This window comes from Macaca fascicularis, chromosome 4, assembly GCF_037993035.2.
Source record: "Macaca fascicularis isolate 582-1 chromosome 4, T2T-MFA8v1.1".
Classification (NCBI taxonomy): domain Eukaryota; kingdom Metazoa; phylum Chordata; class Mammalia; order Primates; family Cercopithecidae; genus Macaca; species Macaca fascicularis.
This window is the reverse complement of record NC_088378.1, coordinates 160362779-160374954: the sequence shown is the minus strand read 5'-3', so window position 1 is coordinate 160374954 and position 12176 is coordinate 160362779. Positions and strand designations below refer to the sequence as shown.

The 12176-nt window shown below is 40.1% G+C and overlaps 2 long non-coding RNA genes across 2 annotated transcripts in view; both read right to left on the bottom strand.

Annotated features, from left to right (window-relative positions):
• LOC141410169 (uncharacterized) overlaps positions 1–11806 on the bottom strand; it is a 49784-nt gene extending 37978 nt beyond the window's left edge. The window contains exon 1 of the long non-coding RNA XR_012434243.1: positions 11694–11806. This is a non-coding gene — a long non-coding RNA (uncharacterized lncRNA). The remainder of the gene's footprint in view (positions 1–11693) is intronic.
• On the bottom strand, positions 6899–11602 carry LOC107129627 (uncharacterized). Its single transcript, XR_001490435.4, has 2 exons — positions 9509–11602; positions 6899–7618 (listed from the first exon to the last, which is right to left on the bottom strand). It is a non-coding gene; the product is annotated as an uncharacterized lncRNA (long non-coding RNA).
• Positions 11807–12176: the final 370 nt, after the last annotated feature.

Sequence of the window (12176 nt, the reverse complement as noted above, 5' to 3'; positions counted from 1 at the left end):
ACATGAATGGATCACTTAACCCTTTCAGTTCTATCACCTCACTATACAGAATAGCCTCTGAACAGTGGTCTCACTCATTCTAATTCATTGACCTGTTAGAATAATCTACTGAAAATGTAAATCTTGCTAGAAACTGGTGTGAGATTCTGGTAGGCTACTGTCTACAGCAGCAGTACTCTTTCAGGTAGGCTACAAATTCTTCACTTTTTCAACTACTTATCTCTGTGAGACTGGATTTTTTCAGACATTTCAACAAAATCAACATAACACAGCAGATTGAATGCAGAAACAGATTTGAGAACCCAGCTGTCTTCTGTTAAGCCAGACATTAAAGAGACTTGCAAAAATATAAAGTGATGCCACCCTTCTCACTAAATTTGTTTCTTGTTTTGGAAAATATAGCTTTTTATAAAAATGTGCACTTAGGTTAACATATAATAGAATTGCTTATTGTTATTTTAAAATGAATGAGTAAATAAATATTTTTAAATGCCTCAGTTGTAATATCTAACACAGGAAATAGAGATTGATGGAACTCATGTATACCAAGTTAACTGGAACAGACAAGGCCGAAATTTTGTTTTCAAAGCTGATGTGGTTATTCTCTTTATGGCAAAAAGCCTACCAGCCTATATAAGTCAACATCACTTTATTAATTATAAGTGAGCCCCTTTCCACATTTAGACTTGAAGCTAAAACTGAAATTCTTAGGTCATTAATCTTTGTACTGCAGTGTTCATGTAAGAACTCATGCCTGTGGAATTCTCTAACTGAATTAGCAATTTCAAGAATTTTGAAGAATATTCTACTAAATGTCCCACAGGCTTAATACCTTTCCAATCAGTACGTGCAACACATAAATAAAAAGAAATCATGATTTGCTAACAAGGACTTAGCCCTGATCTGCTTTTACTACTAAATGGGAATGGAAGGCATGTGTGCTCAGAAAAACGTGTTACACAGTTTATAGTTTACAGAGTTATTAGTTTCCAGTTATGATGCATGAGGATCTGAAAGTAATGATATATGTATAATTATCTGAAAGTAGTGATATTCATCTATTTTGATAAGAAGAACAATATCATGATTCTGGTTAATATTGCATATATGTACAGAGCTATGCATGTGTACAGGTATGGGGATGTGTATTTGTATGTGTATATGTATGGGTATGAGTGTGTATGTGTGTACGTCTATGGCTATGCATCTGTGTATGTGTACATGGATGGTATCTGTGTATATGTATGGGTATGGACATGCATGTATGTATGTGTATGGCTGTGTGCATGTTTATTGGCATGTTTACGCTATATGTCTGTGTATGTGCATGGTTACAGGTATATGTATATGTCTGGGTATGGAGGTGTGTGTGTCTGTGTGTATGTGTATAGCTGTAGTTATGTGTATATGTACAGGTATGGCTATGTGTCTGTGTATGTGTATAGCTACAGGTATGCAGTAATACCTGGGTAAACAAATCTTAGAAGGCTGGCATGGAAATAGGTTTCATTCCTGACAACAAAATGTTCTGTTATTCCTTAATCTCCTTCTGCTTATTACCCTATGTTCCTCCTTTCTCTTTTCCCTCCCTCCTTCCTTTCTATCTTATTCTTCCTCCATGCCCAGCAGCTCCCAGTCTTAGGTTTCAGAGGCTGTCTGCCCCAGGGCATGTGTGGCTTCTGGGGAAAGAAGCCTACTGACACTCCTCAAAGTCAGCAGGCCTGCATTCCAGGCACCGCTGCTCAGAATGACGCAGGACCCTCGCATCGAAGGATGGCCTGCGGCTCTCAGGGATACGCTAGAACACTCAGATGCCATCTGACAGGCAGCTTCAGTGATTTGAAGGAATTCAAAGAACATTTTGCCCCTCCTAGGTGAGTTGAGTTCTCTGAAACTGTCATTCTCCTTTCCCTTCACTCCTTGCCCAAGGGCAGGTTGCAGACCCTAACCCACAATCTTTAGACAAAAATAGGGCTGTTTATTTGCCTGAGACACAAGGGCTTGAAGTGTCTTAAAATTGTCCCTCATCATATGCCATTCAGTTAACCTTCTCCCAAGTCTCACACCCCATCCCCAGAAAAAGGAAAGAGGAGGAGAAAGAGGAACAGGAGAAGAAACAGATAGCACTGTAATCTCCTTAAGGTAACAAAATATTATCTATTTTATAGTGAAAAGAGGCACTGAATGACATCGACTGTTGAGGCTTCTTGCATAATCGGGGCTGATTTTTATTGCTTCTGTGAAGGAAATTGATTACAGAAAAAATGAAATCCTACTCCTCTCTATTTCAGCGTAAAATGTGCCCAGAATTTTAGGTTGATAAACAACTGAGATGTATTATTTTTTCAAGGCAAACATCTCTTAGGCTTCCTCCTGCAGAACCCTTGTAAAGTGAATCGTTCTCTGAGTTTACTTGCTTCCTATGAGTGATTTAATCTTAAGTTGCGGAAGAGTATGAAATTGACTTTTTGGAAGTAAATTTTGTGTTTTATGTGTTTCGTGTTAAGGACTGGCTGCTAAAAAAAAAATCATTGATATTTGACTCATTAAAATTTCCAAAATGTGCATATGCAAGATTTTGAAGGTATAGGTCAGGTCATTCAAGTGTAACTTAAGCCATATACCACAAACTTCTAAGAATTCCGTTGAACAAAGATGACAACATTATTACAAATAAATAAATGAAGTCGAGAAAATTTACATTAATTATCTTAACTATACTTTGGATCTTGAGCCCCATACTTTATCCTTAGGGCAATTCTCTCTCTCTCTCTCTCTCTCTCTCTCCTTTTTCTCTCTCTCTAACAAAGAGCCAGAAAATCACTTGTCAGCTTGAGAAAACCCACCCAGAAATATTCACCAACTTGCATTTCTCAACAATAGGAGAATTGGCATTGTTAAAGAATGTCAAGACCCCTCCTATTTTTAGGTGCATGTCTAGGCATTTTGAGGTTTGCTCATCCCCTGGGCAACCTAGAGCATAATATTGTATTGTGTTAGGTCCTTTAATGGCTTTGGGTTTACACTACACCAGCATAGCGCACCCTAGCACTGCTGATTTTCAATGACTCAACAGGTTCAGACTCATAGACCAGAATTTCAGAGCCATCGCCCAGGCCTGAATCAGCCAGGACTAAATCCAACTCATCACTTTGCAATGAGATTTGTTTATTCTTGTTCCAAATGTGATTCAAAGAAAAACAAAACCCAGGGAATCTGGGTACAATTTGTCAGCTTGCAAATAGCAATTATTTCAATGACACTATATAGAATAGACTTGGTTGGTCACCCTGCCATTACTAGAATTCTTTTGACTGCTTTTACTTGAAATGACCAAAAGAGTCAGAGACAAGTCATCAATATTATTTATTGTTCTTAAAGAAAAAAATGAATAATATACAAAGCCTTTCAGAAGAAAAAGATGGTACATCGGAATATTCATAATCCTTCCACTGTCCCCAGTTTTAGTTATTTAACTCCTATTCTGTTTATGGGTGCTTTTTGGAGCCCCATTTGTGTTTATTGGCAGGAATTATCTCAGGGAACATCTGTTTCATATAAATTTCCATGGAATTTTTTGGACCTTGGTTGAAAAGGCACTAATCATATTATTGATAAATTACCACATATCATATCATTCAACTGCAACCCTATTCTGGGAGCAGTAAATCCTGAAACTCTGAAAGTGGTCCCATTGACAGATTGGGTTTTGGGGTCCCACCAATAACTCTTTTCAATCTTTTTTTTCTTTTTGAGACAGGGTCTTGCTGTGTCACCCAGGCTGGAGTGCAGTTGTGCAATCACTGCTCACTGCAGTCTCAACCTCTCAGGCTCAAGCGATCTTCCCACCTTAGCCTCCTGAGTAGCTGGGATCACAGGCGCCACCATACTCGGCTAACTTTTTAAAATTTTTTGTTAATGTGGGGGTCTCTTTATGTTGCCCAGGCTAGTCTTAAACTCCTGGCCTCAAGCGATCCACTCACCTCGGCCTCCCAAAGTGCTTGGATTATAGGTATGAGCCACAGGGCCTGGCTACTCTTTCCAAATTCTAACATCTCTAGTGAATGTCATTTTTCTCATTGACTTTGAAGATGATCCTTCCCACCACTGATGGAGTAAAATCCCTAAGAAGGGCAGATGGGTGTGGGGGATGGGGGATGGTGAGGAGACAGACTCTTCCCCAACCATAACCGAAACTCTTACTACCTCTGACTATTTCACAGTACAACAAGGACATCATAAACAACGTACAATTTTCAAAGGGTGCTCCACCTTTGCTTTAAAGATAAATTTGAAAAGAATCTTTCCAACTTCTTGGAAATAATTAATATTAGGCAGAAAAGTCTGTTAGAAAGCACCACAGCTTGGAAATAGTGGAAAGTTTCTGTTTTTGTGTGATTTGAGCTGGTCAATGTTGTGGAGTAACTTGATAATTCTTCTTCCCAGCCTGTATTAGGAGAAATATACCTTAGCTTCTTTCAAGAGGGCAAGGCCTGCCTCTGAGCTTAAATCAACTACCTCAGGACACTGGATGATGCTCTCACTGTTTATAGAGACAGTTAGAAACAAGTCTCGCAAGTTTTGGATAGAACTGACTGTTGTGGGTCAAGACCACAGCTACATAAATTGTTATTTAAAAACTATGACATCAATGTATTTCTGAGTGTTAGAGTGAGATATTTTTTACTATGACCTTTTGTGGGACAATGTATTTGCTAGCCATGAAAACTCTCACACAGCTTGTCCAAACACACGTTGCCTGTGACATGCAATCCATCTTCCTTCAACTGAGATAAATCATTTCTCAGAAGTCTATAAGAAGCTCCAAATGAGGCCAGGCACAGTGGCTCACACCTGCAATGCCAGCACTTTGCGGGGCCGAGGCGGGTGGATCAGTTGAGGTCAGGAGTTGGAGACCAGCCTGGCCAACACAGTGAAACCCCCATCCCTACTAAAAGTACAAAAATTAGCTGGGCATGCTGGTGCACGCCTGTAATCCCAGCTACTCGGGAGGCTGAGGCAGGAGAATCGCCTGAACCAGGAAGGTGGAGGTTGCAGTGAGCAGAGATCACGCCACTGCACTTCAGCTTGAGCGACAGAGCAAGACTCCGTCTCAAAAAAAAAAAACCTCCACATGCCAATCACGAATAAAGAGATAAGCCATATCAAACTGAAGTTTGGTTGTTTCCATGAGCAGGTAGGTCACTAAAGTGAGCATCTTGGAGATCCCATACAACACGTGGATCAATAGAACCGCTGATGAACACTCTGGTACCTGAGCATACAATATTTTGTTCTGCTTGTGATGGCAGGAGTTAACATTCGAGTCTACTGAAATTCAAATGGGGTTTCCCTTAGCAATTTATCCATGTCTGTCTTTGGGGATTTATCTATCTCAGTTTATGTCCCAGTCACATATGGGTCCCTGCTCTAACTCTAACCAGACAATCTCTAACATGGATATGACTGGTTAGAGACATTAATACCCATGTTGGCTGGATACAGGTCTGAATTCCTTTTCCTTACTCAGTATTACTCTAGTAAGCAACAGTGCATACTCTTGGTAAATAAATTGTTAATGAGTATAAGTAGATACTGTCTGAAGAATGTTTAGTCTCTTCTAAACAGAAAGGCATACATTTATACGGAGAGACATATGTTGATGACTACATTCTTAGGACTGATAAACTTTTTGTTCCTTTTCCTGGGTAAATGATATTTAATTTATTTTGGAGAAAAATTTCTATTATTGGTTTTCCAAACTTTCAAAATGCAGGACAGACACAAAGAGTGAGACAGACTGGTTGATTTTTGGAAGTAGTTTGATGTTTCTCTAATATTGGCCTTAACTTCCAATTGATGTTTAAGCTAGTTTTCTTTTAAAAGAGAAGTTAGTTACTGCCTCTCTTAAAAAAGAAAAATAAAACTCCTAAGAAATCTATCAAAATATCAAAATACTTTATATAATTAATTACAAGTTAATAGTTAATTATAGTTAAAATTATAAATCTTAGATGTATTCAGTGATCGTCTGAGAAATGTAGGCTTGAATTTCACTTCTTTATTGGATTTCTCTCTATTCTACCCGGCTTAGTCTAATTATCAAAAGAAAAGTAATATAAACTATAACTGGTTAAACATTATGGACAGAACGAAAACCCAAAATAATTTCTTTTTACCATGTAGCTCCTATGGAAAAATGCCTTCAAAATGCTGCAAGCACAATTTATTTAAATCATCCGACTTCCAGGTCTACTGCGTCCAACAGATGGACAGGACTTTTTGCCCTGTCCAGACAGACACCAAGTTTAAAAACATTTTTAAAAAGCCCAAGCACCTTTTTGATCTAACTTTAAAAAGCATTGTCAATGTCAAGAACACGGTGACTGTGGGTTGTTTATTATGCTAGGAGGAGTCTTCTATGTTGAATTGTTTGTGTGGTATGAAGCCACATTGTATGCCTGCTGTCCCTCTGGGACCGTCATGAAAAGGAAGTATTTATGTCCCTGCCTGTGCCCGTAAACGAATTGCCCCCTAAAGTAAATATAATATATAAAGCCAAGTCTGGTTCCAAAGTCATGCTATGTGCCTCCCTCTGGCTATAGAGGAAGTTACTCATGCTTATCAGAAGGCCGAATTTGGTGTGGCATTATTAGGTTGCAGGCAATATGGTAATGGGACCCAGAGAAGTGGTTTTAACCAACAGAGAATGTCTCTGAGCCAGCTGGCTGCCAAGGAAAGTGTATATTACCTTACCCTTGAGCTCAGAGAACTTACATAAATGTAAAGAGAAGTCAGATCCTTCGAGAATTGGCATCATATCACTAGTTCGTGCAGGGGAAGTGGTTAAATACATCAATGTGAGAATACATTTTCACTTCTATGGCATGGAAGTTGAAAAAACTAGAATTTATTTTAGTTTATTTTATTGCTCTAAATCAATCAGGAATTACTAAACTCCCATGAGGAAACCAAATATGCAGGAAGTCAGCCATGTGACATGATTGTGACCACATTACAAGCTAGACAATGAGATAGGACAATAGAGAAGGAAAGTCACGTTGAAATTATATGGCTTCATGGCTGAACAATGCCATTTATATTTCTGCCCGTGAGCCATCAGTTCTATCCAATTCTTTTCTATTTCTCCAGGTCCTTCAGAATATTTGTGTCTGATGTCAGTTAGTTCAATTGCATTGTTAGAGTTAAATAACATTGCTTTGAAGCCATGAATGTCTGGATTAAAATGCAGACTCTGCTGCTTGCTGGCTGTGTGGCTTTATACAGCCTTTCTGAGCCCAGCTTTTTTAATGAAAACATCATACAATCTATATTAAAAAGTTCGATGGGCCAGGCACGGTGGCTCACGCCTATAATCCCAGCACTTTGGGAGGCCAAGGCCAGCAGATCATGAGGTCAAGAGATTGAGACCAGTCTGGCCAACATGGTGAAACCTCGTCTCTACTAAAAAGACAAAAATGAACAGCGCATGGTGGTGGGCACCTGTAGTCCCAGCTACTCGGGACGCTGAGGCAGGAGAATCGCTTGAACGCGGGAGGCAGAGGTTGCAGTAAGCCGAGATTGCCCCACTGCACTCCAGCCTGGCGACAGAGCGAGACTCTGTCAAAAAAAAAAAAAAAAGTTAGATGACACCTGAAACACAGAGTAGTTTCATGGAAAGTGAAGATTTGAAAGCAGATCATCATTCTAAGATATGTCATGAGAAAACAACTCATCAAACATACTTTTGCTAATTATTTTAAGAGAAAGGATTGAACCGGGGTATATTTTGTTAATTACTATCCTAAAACTTTTAGTGTTTACCATGTGTTGGCATAATAGGAGACATAATTTTTCCCAAAGGCATCAAACTTGTCCTTGATGCTCAAGTGAAGATACTGGTCAGATGTTACAGATTTTTATTTTAAATTCAGAAATAGAAATATGCGAGGCACTGTGGCTAACGCCTACAATCTCAGCACTTTAGGAGTCAAGGCGAGAAGATCACTTGACCTGGAAGATTGAGGCTGAAGTGAGCCATGATTGCACCACTACACTCCAGCCAAAGCTAGAAAGAGACCCCATCTCTAAAAAGAGAGAGAGAGAGAAAAAGAAATAATTTAAAGTTTCAGAAAGACTTCTGAATCTTAAAAAATTAAACATAAGTCTCTATGAAAACATAAGCAATAGCCTCATACTATTGTATGAGTAGTCTCTTCTTTTCTTTCTCTCCCAATGATATCCTTCTCAGCCTAAAACACTTTTGTTGACAGTTAGCCCAATATCCACCACATTTTACATCTGCTAAGAATATTAACTTACATTTTCAGTTCAACCAACATTTCAATAATATACAAGGCAGAAGAATCAGGATTGATTCAGCCAATTGAAACTTTGTATACTGAGGCATTTGCAGTAAATCTAGTAAAAATCTTTGGATTTTCCAGAAACTTAAAGCAGTCTATTTGTGTGTGTCTCCCCGTTTTGTTTGTTTGTTTGTTTGTTTCGTTGTTGGTTTTTAGGTGGGGTCTCACTCTGTTGCCCAGGCTGGAGGGCAGTGGCGCAATCAGAGCTCACAGCAGCCTCTGCCTCCCAGGCTCAGGTGATCCTCTCACCTCAGCCTCCTGAGTAGCTGGGACTACATGTTTCATTCACTGTATCATCTCAAAGCTTAAATAAGAGCCTGTGGAGCCCCAGGATGAAGTTGGAGTAGGAAGAGTGGTGTCAAACTTTTGAAGAGTAAGTTTTAAACCGAGCATTCCAAGAAATAACTGGTGTTTCCTCTTCCTCTTGCCGGCTGGAGAAACTGAAGGACGGAGCACTTAAAATTTCCCAGCCCCATTCAGTGGAAAAGGAAACATACTGTGGAAAGAATTGCTAGCAATTGTAGTCAGTGTCCATCTCTATGGATTTGGTGTGGAAATTTACATTACAACAAGTGAAAAACAACTGACGGTACCCTCAATACAATGGGCGTCAATTATTCTGCTTCCTTTGGTGATTTAAAAACAAATCTGGATCTGGATCTGGATATATGTGCTTTAGAAACTGCCATTTGTCAACTTGGTTGTTGCTATATGGTGTTTGTAGAGCTTGACTTGGGCTTGTCTTTAAAAAAAAAAAAAAAAGGGCCGGGCGCGGTGGCTCAAGCCTGTAATCCCAGCACTTTGGGAGGCCGAGACGGGCGGATCACAAGGTCAGGAGATCGAGACCATCCTGGCTAACACGGTGAAACCCCGTCTCTACTAAAAAATACAAAAACCTAGCCGGGCGAGGTGGCGGGCGTCTGTAGTCCCAGCTACTTGGGAGGCTGAGGCAGGAGAATGGCGTGAACCCGGGAGGCGGAGCTTGCAGTGAGCTGAGATCCGGCCACTGCACTCCAGTCTGGGCGACAAAGCGAGACTCTGTCTCAACAAAAAAAAAAAAAAAAAAAAAAAAAGCTTCTTAAAACTGTATGCCTTTATCAGAAGTCGCCCCTCGGCTATTTACAAGTGCCATGGTTACAGACCTGCTAGACTGATGATATTCACATGCAGGAAACAATGCAAGGAAAACAGGATTTGCACGGCTCCGACTGCACTGGCCCAAGAATTCCAGGAAGTGATTGTACTTTATGAAACCGTCTGTGCTCCGCTAGATTGTCTATAGCTTTTAAGGTCAAGTCCTATCACGGCGAGTTTGCAATGCCCTTTGTAACAAGGCAGAGTGTTTATGAAGCTGAGTACATGCTGTATTGTTTATCAGCCCAGGCAGTTGAAAGGTGCGATATTCCAATCTCGTGGTTCAGGATGGCACTGGGAATCGATCACAGGCTTTTCTGACATAGGCTTGGGATTAGTTCAAAGAGTCCCTGGCAACAGTGACCACGCAACAGTCCAGCACATGGAGAAAGTCACGAAGCCCACAGTCCGTGACAAGAGAGATGGGTTCATGTGGGAGATCAATGTGGGGAGCACTGTGAGTTTGTATTTTAAGATCCCTGTGCTTCCTGCTGTGGCTGAGAGTCTCCTTGGAGAGGGAAAGGTGCTGCAGTACAGTAACTGCTGATTCCGAGAGTACGGAAAGGAGAGTGAGACAACAATGGAATTTATTTCTTCGTAAGAGAATTGGGAGGCAGCCAGGCATTCCAGGGCCTTGCTCTCGAATTCTTTGATTTCTCTACAGTGCATAATGTCTAGAGACTCCTGTTGCCTCTGGACTCGGGGATACTGGAGCCGGACAGTGGACGCCCAAACTGCTCACGTTACTCCACAGCCTTGCCTAATCTCTTTGTAGGCGCGAGGCTGGACGTGACTGACCAGACCCCTGCTTGCTCCCTCTCTGTGAATGATGTTGGTCCCTGAAGCTAGGTTAAACAAGCAATAGTCTATAGCTATTGTTAAGGACGCTGTCGTGATGGAATCAGCTGGGTACTGGGCATCCTTTCCACTAGGAGTGATGGCTGCTAGCCAGGCATCTGTGAACTTTCTGGAGACATTTAGGTGTTGTGTACCAAAGTCATGGCACCTTAGGGGCAAGCATGATATCCCGTGTTTTCAGTTGGATGGACTGAATGAAACTCAGTGAATGACTGCTGATGTCCAATCAATCAATATCTATTTAATGAAGTCTGTTAGTTTATAAGTCAAGTGACTTGCCATTAGAGACTGTTTCTTCAAGGGAGACAAAATAAATGACAACAATGAAATACTTTTTATCCAGTTGCCACATTCTGTGTCCCATAGTGGCTTTTGAATGTCTGGTTTTGCAATGTAGGGTTGTATTTTACTGACTGACTTTTATTTTATTTCTAAATTCTTAGGCATCTTGAGGTTCATCACTTAATAGATACTCTGTGGACTAACATCACATAGCTATCATCAAGCCTTTTAATGAAAGTGTTATTTTTTTCCAGTAGACTCATAGACGACCATTGTTGGATGTCTTATGGGCATAACTACCTCAAAAAAGGTTGCAAATTACTGGCCAGAACACTTAAGTAAATAAAAATTTAAAGTGCCACTCATCAGGTAAGAAGAGTCCTGAAACCTCTGTTTTGGTCTTGACTCTACCATTAACTCCTAGGAAATTTTACCACCCCCAATTACAGATATTGGGATAATCATTCCCTGCACCTTTGTTTTTCCTTGGCAAAAAGAGGTGCTTTAAATGTATAATTGATCTATAGGGGATTTCCCATCTATGAAGATTGAATCTCTAACACTTGGCCTCTAAACCAGAAGACTCAGGGGTGTTTGGACCAGAGCAACTCCATCTTGAATAGCAGCTGGGTAAAATGCGGCTGAGACTTGCTGGGCTACATTCTCAGTGAGTTAGGCATTCTAAGTCATAGGATGAGATAGGAGCTTACACAAAATACAGGTCATAAAGACACTGCTGATAAAACAGGTTGCAGTAAAAAAAGCCTGCCAAAACCCACACAATCAAGACAAGAGTGACTTCTGGTTGTCCTCACTGCTACACTCCCACCAGCACCATGATAGTTTGCAAATGCCATGGCAATGTCAGGAAGTTACCCTGTATGGTCTAAAAAGAGAAGGCATGATTAATCCACCCCTTGCTTAGCATATCATCAAGATATAATTATAAAAATGGACAACCAGTAGCTCTCAGAGCTGCTCTGCTTATGTACGCCATTCTTTTATTCCTTTACTTTTTTAATAAACTTGCTTCACTTTGCTCTATGGACTCACCTCAAATGCTTTCTTGTGCAAGATCCGAGAACCTTCTCTTGTGGTCTGGATCAGGACCCCTTTCCAGTATTTAGAGAGGGAAAGTGAAAGCTTCCTAGGGGAAGTAGGAAAGTAGAAAAACAAATGAGAAAAAAAAAAGGTATGAAAATTTGAGGAGAAATACCACCATAGGGAGAACAATAATTAATAATTATTTACTTTGTAAATATGAAGTATTATTTTTAATAATTTTTTCACATTTATTAAATCCTTAGAAAAATTCTAGGAATTTGATATTATGATTTTTAATGAACAAAATAAGGAAACTGAAGTTTGTAAAGTCCTTAAATGACTTGCGAAAGATACATTTGATTAAGAGGTTGAGTCTACAACAAACCAAGCTCTTGGGCTCCAAAACTAGGGCCCCTAAAAGGATCCACCTGCGAGGGAGGAAGTGTCTAATTGGAAAGAGGATCAACTAAAAGCACATTCAGTCTTGGTTTT